Source organism: Vespula pensylvanica, chromosome 2 (assembly GCF_014466175.1).
Source record: "Vespula pensylvanica isolate Volc-1 chromosome 2, ASM1446617v1, whole genome shotgun sequence".
Lineage (NCBI taxonomy): Eukaryota > Metazoa > Arthropoda > Insecta > Hymenoptera > Vespidae > Vespula > Vespula pensylvanica.
The window spans coordinates 15,366,768-15,379,914 of record NC_057686.1 but is presented as its reverse complement, the minus strand read 5'-3'; the positions used below and the strand labels follow the sequence as shown (position 1 = coordinate 15,379,914).

Sequence of the window (13,147 nt, the reverse complement as noted above, 5' to 3'; positions counted from 1 at the left end):
TTCCGAGAATACACGTTTCAGAGTTTCAGATTGTAAACAACTTCTAATTTATTTAATGTTCAAAATGTGTATCGTTGACCTCCATGCAGTAATTAAGTCTTTGCTCGGTATATCACATATATACACACCTTTTTCATTTAATCGTGTAAAAATATGAACTTTGTCCATGATAATTCTTTACTCGAGGGTGGATACGAACTTTCCTTTCTCTCTCTCTCTCTCTCTCTCTCTCTCTCTCTCTCTCTCTCTCTTGAGAGAAAGAGAGAGAAAGAGAGAGAAAGAGAAGGAAAAGAATCGATTCTCCTCGTAGAAAATACCTTCCACGTTCGTTTTATGGACTCGAAGTAAGCAGAGAGGCTTTTACTAGTTTCTCTATAAATGGAATCGAGATCTCGATTCGAACGATCACGCTGCTACTTCGTATATGTATACTTCTTTGGTTCGATTTTAGCATCACTCACTCACTCACTCAATCGTTCTCTCTCTCTCTCTCTCTCTCTCTCTCTCTCTCTCTCTCTCTCTCTCTATCTCTCTCTCTCTCTTTCTCTACCTTTCTCTCTTGTCTTGATTTTTCTTCTTCATCTTCTTTTTCCTTATCTTCTTCCTCGAAAAAGAGAAAGTACAACCGATGCAAATACGATGATGATTTTTATTTGACGGAAATGATCACGGTACGATTAAAGAAACCGTGTCGTTGATCGATCATCCGTGGTTAGAATATCGAACTTGTATCTCCTTTCCTTTCCTTTTTTTTTTTTCTTTTTCTTCAATTTTTGTTCGTGACCAGTCGAACCTTTTCGTTTCTTATAGAAAAGAATTCTCTTTGGAATACCACAAGTATCATCTGGTATACAATCATCGCTACGCTACGGTTAGGATATTTCAACTTCGAAATGAAATTACGATTCGAAATTGAAAGGCGAACGAAGAAAGACACTAACTTTAATGTACGCTTTTTGTTTTACTACTCGCGTAATAAATGAAACGTTATACGGAAAGGAAACCTTTCGAAGGAGACGATGCTTTTAAAGGGAATCGATTAAAAGCATTCTCACGGAAGAAATCATTTCGCGTTTCGAGTATCACTGATAAAATCGGTTGTATCCGTAAGGGAAGAAGGATGATTTAATGGAACTTAGATTTAACTGAGAACAACCATTTCGTTTCTTCTTTAGAGTAGTAGTATCTAGAACGAATTAAGACTTAATGCTCGGACGTTTCTTTTTTTTTTTTTTTCTTTTTTTTGATCCTCATCGAAGTATAATGAAAACGTATGATGACAGAACAAGCTTCGTGTTTACGTAAAACGTAACGAATGAGATGAAGAAAAAATAAGAATAAATGGAACAAGATGATCGTCGACACAACTCGTTTTATTGTTGCTTCGAGTCTTCCTTTCGAAATGGACAGAAATCAGGTGTTTATTGAAAAACAATGTAACGATGCTCGACGATCACGAAACGACGAAAAAAGGAGAGAAATAGAGAAGGAAAAGAGAAGGAGAGAGAGAGAGAGAGAGAGAGAGAGAGAGGGAAATAAATTTAAACGGAAAAATTTCGTATTCGCGCCTCGACGTTGAACGAGTTCGCTCAGTCCTTAACGATTTAACGATTTAACGAGTATTTACGGTCGTTCGATATACACGTACTTACTACACATATACGTATATGTACCTACGTATGTGTGTATATATATATATACATATACTCACACGTCGAGTATGTTTATATACGTGCTATCTTTCTCTTTCTCTCTTGCTATCGTGCCGGTAAACACGAGCTCGAATCAAATATTACGCGCGCGGAAAACTAGCCGTCGAATACGGCCAAAGTTCCTTTGAACTGTGCCGCTCATCAACGTCAACTAATTTATATCTCCGATACGGTCGGAGTTCTCACCGACGTTTTCATAGAATTTGTCGACGGGTATAGTAGTAGTTGTCCCATGACGACGTAGTTTAGATCTTACAGATTTTCCTCGAGTTCGATATTTTTTTTCTTTCTTTCTTTCTCTTTCTTTCTTTCTTTTTTTTTTTTTCTTCTTTTTTTCCATCATCGACCAAACCAATCCAAAGCTTTGCCGATCGTGATAGAAACAATTTTCATCCACGCTCGGTGATACGTTATACGTTAATTAATTAATCAAACGAACTTTCACATCCAACGAAAATAAATATTAATCGAAATAATTTTTTAAACGATTTGATCACACAGCACACGCACGTATACAAAGGAAGATAGATAAATTGCGTCCAAGGATAACATAAAAATATTATTGAACGTTATACCCTTCGTCTTCTTTGTCTGTCTCTCTTTCTCTCTTCCTCTATCTATCTCTTTCTTTAATACGCATTCTGACGTCAAATTGGGTGGTGAAAGAGTGCAATTATCGCGATGTATATTTCCGGATGACCGGCCGAGATAATGGGGGCTGCGCTTAAGGACTATAAAGTTCGATATCGGCAACGATCGGCGCGTGATCGAGTATAACGTACAATTTTCTCTTACCTGAGAGAAAGAGAAGAAGAGATAGGAGGAGAAAGAGAGAAAGAGAAAGAGAGGAAGAAATAGAGAGAGAGAGAGAGAGAGAGAGAGAGAGAAAATATATACAGTAAGAGCTCGTTCACACGACACTGAATCGGTTTTTTTTCTAACTGGTTATTTTACCGTCTTTTACAGTGACCCATATGTTTTATAATATATACATGTTCACACGGTACTGCCGTCAACCGTATACGGTAAAATCATGGATTCGACAATTTTGGACGTAGAAACCGCATGCGGCGATTCGGTAAAAAAAAAAAAAAAAAAAAAAAAGATAAAAAGCAGTGAATCGATCACGAGTGGTGTATACATGCATACATACATACAACATATATATATATATATATATACACATGCATACATATATCGTAATGATGGCGTTCAGACGATTCCATTTATTTTATCGATAGACGCAACATCGATCCTGGGCCATTTTAATTGGGCCGATCTGGACCGATCCAGACCAATATTCAATTATTCGATGAAACAAAATAAATTCAAAAATAAGAAAGAAGATTGTGTGGATGTGGTCGAAAAATCAAGCAACATCTGTATACGTTTACAGTATTACAACGATTCCGTAAAATTATCAATACGGTCGAAACTAGTCTATTTTGTGTGAAACACACAGTAGTAACGGATAAAAAAATTTGAATGAGAGCTCGCGTAAAATCTCTCTTTCGGCATTTCGTTTTCTTTTTCTTTTTTTTCTTTTCTCGTTTTTTTGGAGGATAGGAATTTTTTTGCTCATCCCACCCCCTCCTTAGTCTCGAAAAGAACTAACCCTTTGAGACTCGACTACGATCGCAGTAAACAAACGGAACGTAATCCGAGCCGGTGTTTCGGCACGAGCACACCGTGTACGAAGTCCCGCCTTTAGTTCGGTTCTCAACAACAAAACGGCACGAAAATGCCGGACGCTCGAGAACAAAGGCACACGCCGCGAACAAAATGCGTCTCTTTCGAGGAAGACCGTTTATTTATTTCTTTTTCTGTGTACTCTTTCGAGAGACGAGGAAGGAAGCGGATATGCCAACACCGAGAAACGTCTCTATGGTACATTAGAGAAGTTCCACTTCGATCCCGTGTTTCTAAATCGTTCGAGAATTCTTTTTCTATATACATACGTATTTGGAGCTACGCGTGTACGTCATTTCTAAATCTTATGACAATTTTCTATCAAAAATGTTTTAATAAATATATCTTGTAAAAAAAGAAAAAGAAAGAAAGGAAACAGGAATCGTAAAAAAATTTACATACTTTTGTGATACCTCTGCATTCTAAAGTATAGATAATAATTTTGCTTTAGATATTGAAATAAAATAAGAGAGTATAATTATGACGTAATTATTTCGTTTTCAATGACGACGATATATTTAATGAGAAAAACGTTTAACGATTTAAAAAAGTAAAAGAGATATTTATTTTTTGTACCGATAGTCGTGGTTTTTGTTTTGTTATTTTATTTTTAAATAAACATCCAAACAAAAGTATTCTTTATTTCGTTTCACACATCAACCGGCGAATACAGTCGTGTGTCTTGGTTAAAGTAAGGCAAGTGAGAGAACAGGATGAATTCCACAAGTGTTTTCGCCGAAAACTCGGACATAAACGTTTGACCCACACCGAATGAACTACTTTACGGAACGGCAAGGCGACTTACTTGCTCGTTCTTTTCTTCGTCCACTCTTACGATCTTTACTTCGGTTACATTTAAATAACCGTTCGAAAAATTAACGATTATACTTGCTCCCTTAAAATTAACTTCCGACTAAAATCCTTTCATTTATATCCCTTCAATTAAAGTTTCTTATCTAATCTTGAAAAGTTCTTACGCCTTAAAATTATCAATAAATCGAGCTAGACTTTTTTAAATCTTGTAACGAGTAGGGCGAGATAAGAGAAGAATAAAAAAAAAAATTTTGATTTTTTTTAAGAAAGAACGTTAAAATAAAAAAAAATGTATATTACTTAATTACTACTTAATATATATATATATATCAGATATATAAAAATTAAATATATATATAAACATATATATAGAAAGAGAGATAGAGAGAGAAAGAAAAACAAATCATCTCTCGTTACCGTCTTCGTGTCGATGCTACGACGATTTTTACAACACGAAGAAGTTAAAAAAAGAACATGAAGAAGAAGAAGAAAGAGAATAAAAAGAACGTAAAAAATTTGACTTACCCAAAAGGACGGCGTGGTAGTTCTCACGAAGCAAGGAAGATGAGGAACACTTGGAAGGAACTCGATAGAGTTGCAGGCTTTTCTTGCTTCGCGTTAAACGCGAAGGGAAGGAGAGTCGGTGCGGTTTGGGGGGGCAAATTCAGTCTCGCACGCCCCCCCAATCTTGAGTTTCGATCCACCGGAAGCTCTATGCCACCCCTTCGTCACGACGACACGACGACGACGACGACGAAGATGACGACAACAATGACGACGAAAACGAAGACAAAGACGAAGACGAAGACAACGACGACACGATGACGATGACGATGACGAGGACAAAGACGTCACAACAAGCACACACACACCCACTCGACTTTTTATTACACTCTTCTTTTCTAATCAAATTGTTTTCTCTCTCTTTTTCTCTTTCTCTTTTCGTCCTTATCTATCTCTAATATCTTCTCTCCTTTTTCTATTCACTTTTGCATTAAATCGAATCTACGAACTTGATCAAAATCGAAGGAAGAGAACAGCTGATCGATCGAATCAGTACCGAAAATCTTTATAAACGATCATTTTTCAAAAATCGGTCGTCTAATTCTGCTGGCATCATGTTAACGTAAATTCTCTTCTATCGCAGTAGCCAAGGAGGATCTTCGAAGGACAACGGCTTTAACCTCCTCGACTTGACCTTTCTATCCTTCTCTTCTCGGGGGTCACGGCTTCTCCTTTCCGTCTTTTGCTTTTCTTTATTTTTCTTCCTCCTCCTCCTCCTCTTTCTCTTCTTCTTCTTCTTCTTCTTCTTTCTTCGTCTCACCAAAGCAAGTACACACGCGACACGACGACTATCTATCTAATCTATCTACCTATCTACCTATCCTATCTATCTATCTATCTATCTATCTATCTAACTATCTATCTATCTAACTATCTATCTATCTAACTACCCTATCTAGCTATCTATCTAACTATATCGTTCCGAGTCGCGCGAGCGAACCGTTCAAACACGCAAAAGCATAGCGAACCTTCTTCAATTCCTCCACGTTTCTTCTTTTCTCTTCGTCGAGAAAGAGATCGAGAAAAGAAGAGGAACAGTGTCGCTTTACCAATGATGCTGCGATCTTCTATCTTCTACCTTCTTGCCGGATTCTCCTTGTTTTTTTTTTTTTTTTCGTACCTGTAAACCAATTGAGTTATATCATTATACATTCTTTAAACATTTAACGAGAATGATTATCATTGAAATACGGAATGGAGCAAAAGTTTCTCAACGATCATAAAGATCGATTACTCTTGTTCGAGACTTCTCAGACAATATTTTTTAATTCTGTAATTACAATCCTAGATTGTGAAATATAGTTACGTGACTTATATATATATATATATATATATATATATATATAAAGGAGAAGAAACAGAATAAAGAAAAAAATAATAATTTCTTTTTTTAAGCTAAACTACAAGCTACGTCTGTAATTATACAAATTGAAAAAGATATTGGTATAAAACGTCAGGAAATAAAGAGTATGCAATTGATTTGTACAATTACTACCAGGAAACTTTTCCTGTATCAATCTACATCACTTCCTACAAATTAAATAATATTATTCATTATATCCATTTAAATGCAAAGATATGAAGTTACTCGTATCACTTTAGAGATTGATTTCATCCCTTTGAGAGCGATCGAGGCCATATAAAATATATGTATCATTATTCACATTCTCTACTACGATATAATCTCACAAAGCTCCGTTCAAATTAATGATTTTGGGTTTCCCTATGGCTGTAACGAGGCGAATAATCGAATCGATTAATTAATATTATCAATCCTACGTCGTTAATCGGTAAGATTTTCATCGACAAAAAAAATAGTTCTATTGTCGTCAGGAAAAAAAAATGTCAATTGTTAAAAAATTATTTATTTCGATAAGATACGTATCGAATTTTTTTTTTTAATGACGATATCGAGAAATCGCTTCGACCTCGATGGATCTATTTCTATCTCTATTTCTATCTCTAACTTTCCCTCTCTCTCTTTCTCTTTCTCTCTCGTCCTCGCAACCTTGTCCTTTCACACACCTTTTCGATCCGAACGTCGATAGAAATACCGATATGAACGTGATATGTGTCTGTGTGTATGTGTGTACATATGTACACACACACACACACACACACACACAGCTTTTCTCTTTTATCTTAGAAGCTCCCTTTCTCCTTCGCAAGTCACTCCTTACTCTAGCGGTCACCCACGCTTCATACGAGATTTCTCGACGTGTTCCAAGTTATTTCGATCACGATTGCATCTCATTAGCATTGGTAATAGAAATTCGCGCGTGAGCTCGCTCGATCTTTCTCTCTTTTCTCTCTTTCTCTTTTTATCTTTCTTCTTTTTTACCATCTCGTTGAATATACACGCAATTGCGATGTTCTTGCGGACGACGTCGTATTACAAAGTTTAATAAGATATTTGTCAAACTTTGTTATTTTTCTTTTTTTAATTCTCTTACTGTAACATACGAAAAGAGTTTGTAATAAAAAAGAAAAGAAAAGAAAAAAAAAAAAAAGTAAAGTAAAAGATGTTTCATATAAATCAATCGTACAAAACCGTTTTATCAATATTTTTCGATTAACGAATACTATATCGCGCGTACTTATCGATCGATCGAATCTCACTTTGTCGAAAGAAAAAACGAATAGAAAACAAAAAAGAAAAATGGAACACGCGATATCGAAATCGAGACAACGAAGATGAAAATCGCGAAATTAAAACGAACGTGTACTCCGACTTTCTCGTCGGACGAAAGGAATACCACCGGCAAATTCGAAATTGCATTCGGTGATAACGATCGCGTTTCGTTTTCGAAACGTTTACCGCGAACGCGACGATCCCAACTACGAGATGTCGTCGAGTGCTCGTAAAACGAGATCTCGTTCGTTTGCTGCTCTAACAAAATACGTTGCTCTTTTTCAGGAAAAAAAAAGGGGGAAAAAGGAAAAAAAGAAGAAAAAAAAATAAAACAAGGGGATAAAAGGAAAAAAAAAAAAGGAAAAACAAGAAAGAAACAAAAAGCAGAATAGTTTCCAAAGCCATCGACGCACGATCGTTCCTAATCGTTTCGGTCGCTTCGAGCATCGCGTTTCGCTCCAACAAACGACGATTACGAGCGCCATAAAGTTCGACGTACGAATCGTTCGTTCCGATCGAATCGTTGCAAAAGTGATCGCAACGATCAGCTGTCCGAACGTTTATCTGACGTAGAAAATATATAATTCTCATAATCATATTATATATAATAAAAGTAATAAAAAAATATACACATACGTATATGTATGTGTATAAGAAACGCGTACGCACAGGTGCGATATGATAGAACTTTGAATAATACAATATACTTTGCTAATTATAAATTAATCGGATCAATTAACGTCATAAAAAAATATTTAGAATATATACACGATTTTCCTGATTATTCGTTTAACATTAAAACGATGATATTAATAACGATAAACGTGCATATTTATGTATATCATTTAATTTTTCCAAATTAAAAAAAACGACACATTTACATACATACATGCATATATATGTATATCCATTCCCGAAGATTGAATAATGTAAACGAAAATTAAAAGGATAGTCGAGAACGAGTGGATTGGGATATGCGAGAGAGGATCGCATTCCATAGATTTGCCGATTCGAATTCGGCGCCTTTTCTCACCCCTAAAGCTTCACCGTAGGATAAGAGAGGGGGCGCGAAGAGCGAGGGTGGAGAAAGGGTCGCGAGGCTCGCGCGACATCGAGGTTAGGGGCGGCGAACCCTCTCTCTCTCTCCTTCTCACTCACTAACTCACTCTCTCTCTCTCTCTGTCTCTCTCTATCTCTCTTTCTCTCTCTCTGCCTCTCTCTCTCTCTCTCTGTCTCTCTCTCTCTCTCCCTCTCATTCACTCTCTCTTTTTGATTCACGCTTACCGGCTGGGCTCGTTCCTCTTCGTTTGTTGTGTTCTGTCCTATCTTCCTTGACGAAAGAAAAGAAAGAAAAGGAAAGTTTCTGTGTTATCCGGTGGCTAAGTCCGGTAGCAGGGCGCTCCGATCCGTCGTCGGCACCGCATGCCCGGCTCTCGCGCTCTCCTCGCCGCCTCGAACGCTAAAATGGCGATCGAAGTGACAGCTTTGGCCCCGCCGCCCCCTACTCCTCTGCCGACTAACAGAGCAGAGCTCTCGCGCGCCTTCCTTGGCCGCCCCTGTGCTTTCTTCGACGCGTGCTTACGCACGCCGGTTCTCTCTTCTATCTGTCTTTCTTTCACTCTAATATTATCTATCTCTCTCTCCTTCTCTCTCCTTCTGTATATCTCTATCTTTATCTCTATTTATTTCTATCTCTCTGTCACTTTTGACACTCTCTATATGTTCGTCAAATTTATCATCAATTTTCACATTCTCATAAATTCACTTTCCCTCTTTTTCTCTCCTATGTCTCTCCTCTCTCTCTCTCTCTTTCTTTTTCTCTATATATATGTATATATCTTTCTCTCTCTCTCTCTCTCTCTCTCTCTCTCTCTCTCTCTCTTGTCCTCGACAAAGACCTTCACCCTCCTTCTTCCACTTCCTCTTCCTCTTCTTCTTCTTTTACTTCTTCTTCTTCTTCTCGTTTTTCCTCCGAGAAGAAGAATATACGATACGTCGCGATAATTTGACTAGCGACCAAGAGGAGGACACGCGCGCCGAGAGAGAGGACAGCCGCGAGAGAACGATAAGAAGGCGTGTCGCTAGACGACGGACGAACCGAAAGTCTTCGAAACGGCGACGACGTCTCGTTTCCTCCGTGGGATGGCGGCTCCGATCTCTCTCTCTCTCTCTCTCTCTCTCTCTCTCTCTCTCTGTCCCGGACGACGCCTACACCAGCACCGCGCGCGTACCACACCACCACCACCACCACCACCACCACCACACCACCTACGATAAAAGAGACAGAGCACCGTGCTTGCCCGGACTCACGGGACTCGACTGGGCTCCGCCAGGCCGCGATACCCTCGTTCCCGTTCCCCTCTCTCCTTCTCTCACTCTCTTTCACTCACAACCTCCCTCGCACTCTCTCCTTCTCTCTCTCTCTCTTTCCTTCTCTCTCTCTCTCTCTCTCTCTCTCTCTCTCTCTTTCTCGCGCACACGCACCAGCGAAGCGCCACCGGCGCGACGCGGCTACCCTCGCGCCGAACATATCTACTAACCGTTTCGACACCTTTCGCCCAACCCCGGCACACGATGTTACTGTCTTCTCTAATGACGTTGTACCTTGCCCCTCCAACCTCTCACGCCCGCTATCTAACCAATCGCGTGCGCTCCCGCTCAGGCACGTAACTGGTATCCTTCTGTTCCCCAATCGGTATATTGCAATTTTTTAATACCTACGTAATATTCTTTTTCTTTTTACACTTCATTATGGAAAGAATCTACTGTAATATTTCGAAAGGAATTGTTTCAAGTAATATCTCGAAGGTATTTATTATTGTTCGGAAGGAAAAAATGTTTGTTATTTATTCGTAATATTGAAAATATTTCGAGGTTAATCTCGCAGATAAATTTGCGTGTGAATGTTTTTCGAATTGGAATGTTATTCGCCTGGGTGAGTTAAAAATCGGTCACCCTATATATCGAGAAACGTGACAGACACGATCCTGATGACTACGATGAGCACGCGTTACTACCGGGTGTAAGCGACCGAAAAACTTTAATGATCCGCCTTTCATATGGTTCCACTCGTCGCGCTTTTCGAGCTTGCCTGAATCGATTGGAGCATCGTTTATTTATTCGTATAGTCGGAAATAAATTCATGCGGAAAGCAGCCTCGACTTTTCGCGATAAAACGACAGAGATTCGAAGTGGAATCAAATTTTTCTCTTTGAGATCGTTTCGAGTGAATTAAAAAAAAAAAAAAAAAAAAAAAAAGCGAAGGAAATCAAAAAAGAAAGAAAGAAAAAAAAATTAAAAGACTCGAGATCAGAAGGAAGGCCCAATATGGTCGACGGGTTCCTTTTGGCGGGAAAATGTTGATTCATTCGTTCGTAAAATACACGAAGCGTTTGGATACTTACCTAAATCAAAAGAAAACAAAAAAGGAAAATGAAAACTGATCGTGAAGAGGCTAGAGGTGCGTTGGAAGAAAAATTTGTGGTTGGTCCCACGCCCGGTAAAGGTGGAGACCTACGTGAAAGAGCAAGGATTGAAAGGAAGGAGAAGAAGGGAATGACGTAGGGGTCCCACGGGGCCTTCCTTAACGGCCCTACTCGACGTCGCGGGAGTCCTAGAGCGGGTGTACGCACGCGTTCGAGGAGCCGCAATTAACCTGAGGACCTCGATCGTTAGAATTTCTTGGCGGTGTCGGGAGGTGAATCTTCTTTTTCTTCTTCTTCTTCTTCTTTTCTTTTTTTTTCTTTTTTTTTTTTTACTTTTTCTTTCCTTTTTTTTCTACATCCTTCACCACCATCTTCTCTTCTCTTACTGCTACCACCGGTGCACGAGCACGAAGAAAATCCTTCAACGGTGTATAATCGGAACGTTTAAACGCGCCGCGGACTCTTGGAATTTCCTCGCGTTGAGAACAGCCGTCCTTATATAAAAGCATCTACTTTACAGAGGTAGGAAGAACACGTAGGTCGTACTAAAAAGGTGAACGCGTTAAGACGGAAGTTATGCCTCGACGATGTCGCACCTGAACGATGAATGGTGATTACATTCGTGGTACCTAATAAATAAGATCCTAGATTAGAGATTTGCTTTTCTCTTGACGTCGATAACACAAAATTACTTTCTTTGATATTAGTCACGCTTTTCAGGACGCTACATCTTATACTGTTCTTTCATATTTTTTAATCTCTGTGTTTCTTCTTTTTGTCTCTTCTCTCTCTCTCTCTCTCTCTCTCTCTCTCTCTCTCTCTCTCTCTCTCCCTCTCTCTCTCTGTTTATTTGATTTTGTAATACGATAATCTTTTAGTTCTTTGGCAAATGTAATGTAGGTCGGTCCAGGGTAACACGCAATTCTAAGCAATTACGTGCATCGACAAGCCAATTACTCGATTCGCGAGGAGACGCATTCCTAACGATCCCTTGATACCGCTTACTATCTGTCTATCTGCCTATCAATCTATCCGTCTGTCCACCTATCTAACTCACCATCAGCCAATTAGCTCGATAACGTGACGGAATAACAATACGAATCTAATTTTTTATGAACACTCTTGAATATAGATCGTCGCGGAAAAGATACAGTTACCTTTAGCCGAAATAAACAGGATCGTTAGAAAAGACATGGCAAACGATTTCTTCTCCGCCGTCCGTTCGTAAAACGTATTTATATGTGCATGTATATATGTGTGTGTATATATATGTACATAAAATAAGGAAAGAGCAAGTTTCGCGATCTTTCCTTTCGATAAGAAGGAAAGACGATGCGGTTGCGAGGCTCTCGGTACTCATCCTCCTTCGTAATAGCATCGTAATACCAGCCATTACATGCTCGGATCATCGCGAAACAATTTCCAATCGTTTTAATGGATCCGCGATCTACACGACAAGAGTATCCAATAAAAATTAAATCTTACAAGGCAGGAAAAAAATCGGAAGAAAAAAATAAATAAACAAAAAGAGAACATTTGTATAATAAAAGGAAATATATTCGCAAAGAATCTCGTGAATTACTCGTACGTCTCGAAGAAGCTCAACGTTGTTTTTCTTTCGCTTTTCTTTTCTTTTCTTTTTTTTTTTTCTTTTTTCTCTTGAAAAGTTTAGCAAAACCTGGCGACAAAAATCGGGCCGAGTTAGCCACCGGACGCTAATTTTCGTTATTTGCTCGCATAGTCCGTTTAATTTCATTCCGAGACCGCCGACACGCTAGGGATCAAAGTTCCAGCGTGTCAGAGAAAGAGATAGAGAGAGAAAGAGAAACAAAGAGAGAGAGAGAGAGAGAGAGAGAGAAAGGGTGAGAGAGGAAAATATATCAGAGGCCCATGCTCCGCGGCGCGTAATTGAGTCTGTAACAGCGTCCAAATCAGCGCGACGACCAATCATTATATTACCCGAGTCTCGTTCTCTTCTCTCTATCTATCCATCTATCTCTTTCTCTCTGTCTCTTTACCTCTCTCTCTCTCTCTCTCTCTCTCTCTCTCTCTCTCTCTCTCTCTCTCTTTTACTCGTCGATCGGCGTTCGTTAGTCAATCGGTCGTGTAATCGTTGCCCTACAATGGTACCGGTTAAGCTCCAGCTTTGTAGTTAAAGCACGAAACGAGCATTTACTACATCTATTGAACGCGCCTTCTATCTCGCCTTCGTTTCTAATAACGAGATTTTCTATTAGCTAAAATAACGATTCGAGTTGTCTTCGATCACATTACCTTAGGCTAGCAATCGCGAAACATAGGTATTGGCCGTA

At 39.0% G+C, this 13,147-nt stretch overlaps 1 long non-coding RNA gene across 1 annotated transcript; it reads right to left on the bottom strand.

Moving 5' to 3' along the window:
- Positions 1-5,077: 5,077 nt before the first annotated feature.
- On the bottom strand, positions 5,078-12,898 carry LOC122637839. The gene is made up of 3 exons (XR_006329305.1): positions 12,854-12,898; positions 8,695-9,218; positions 5,078-5,898 (listed from the first exon to the last, which is right to left on the bottom strand). It is a non-coding gene; the product is annotated as an uncharacterized LOC122637839 (long non-coding RNA).
- Between the last annotated feature and the right edge of the window lie 249 nt (positions 12,899-13,147).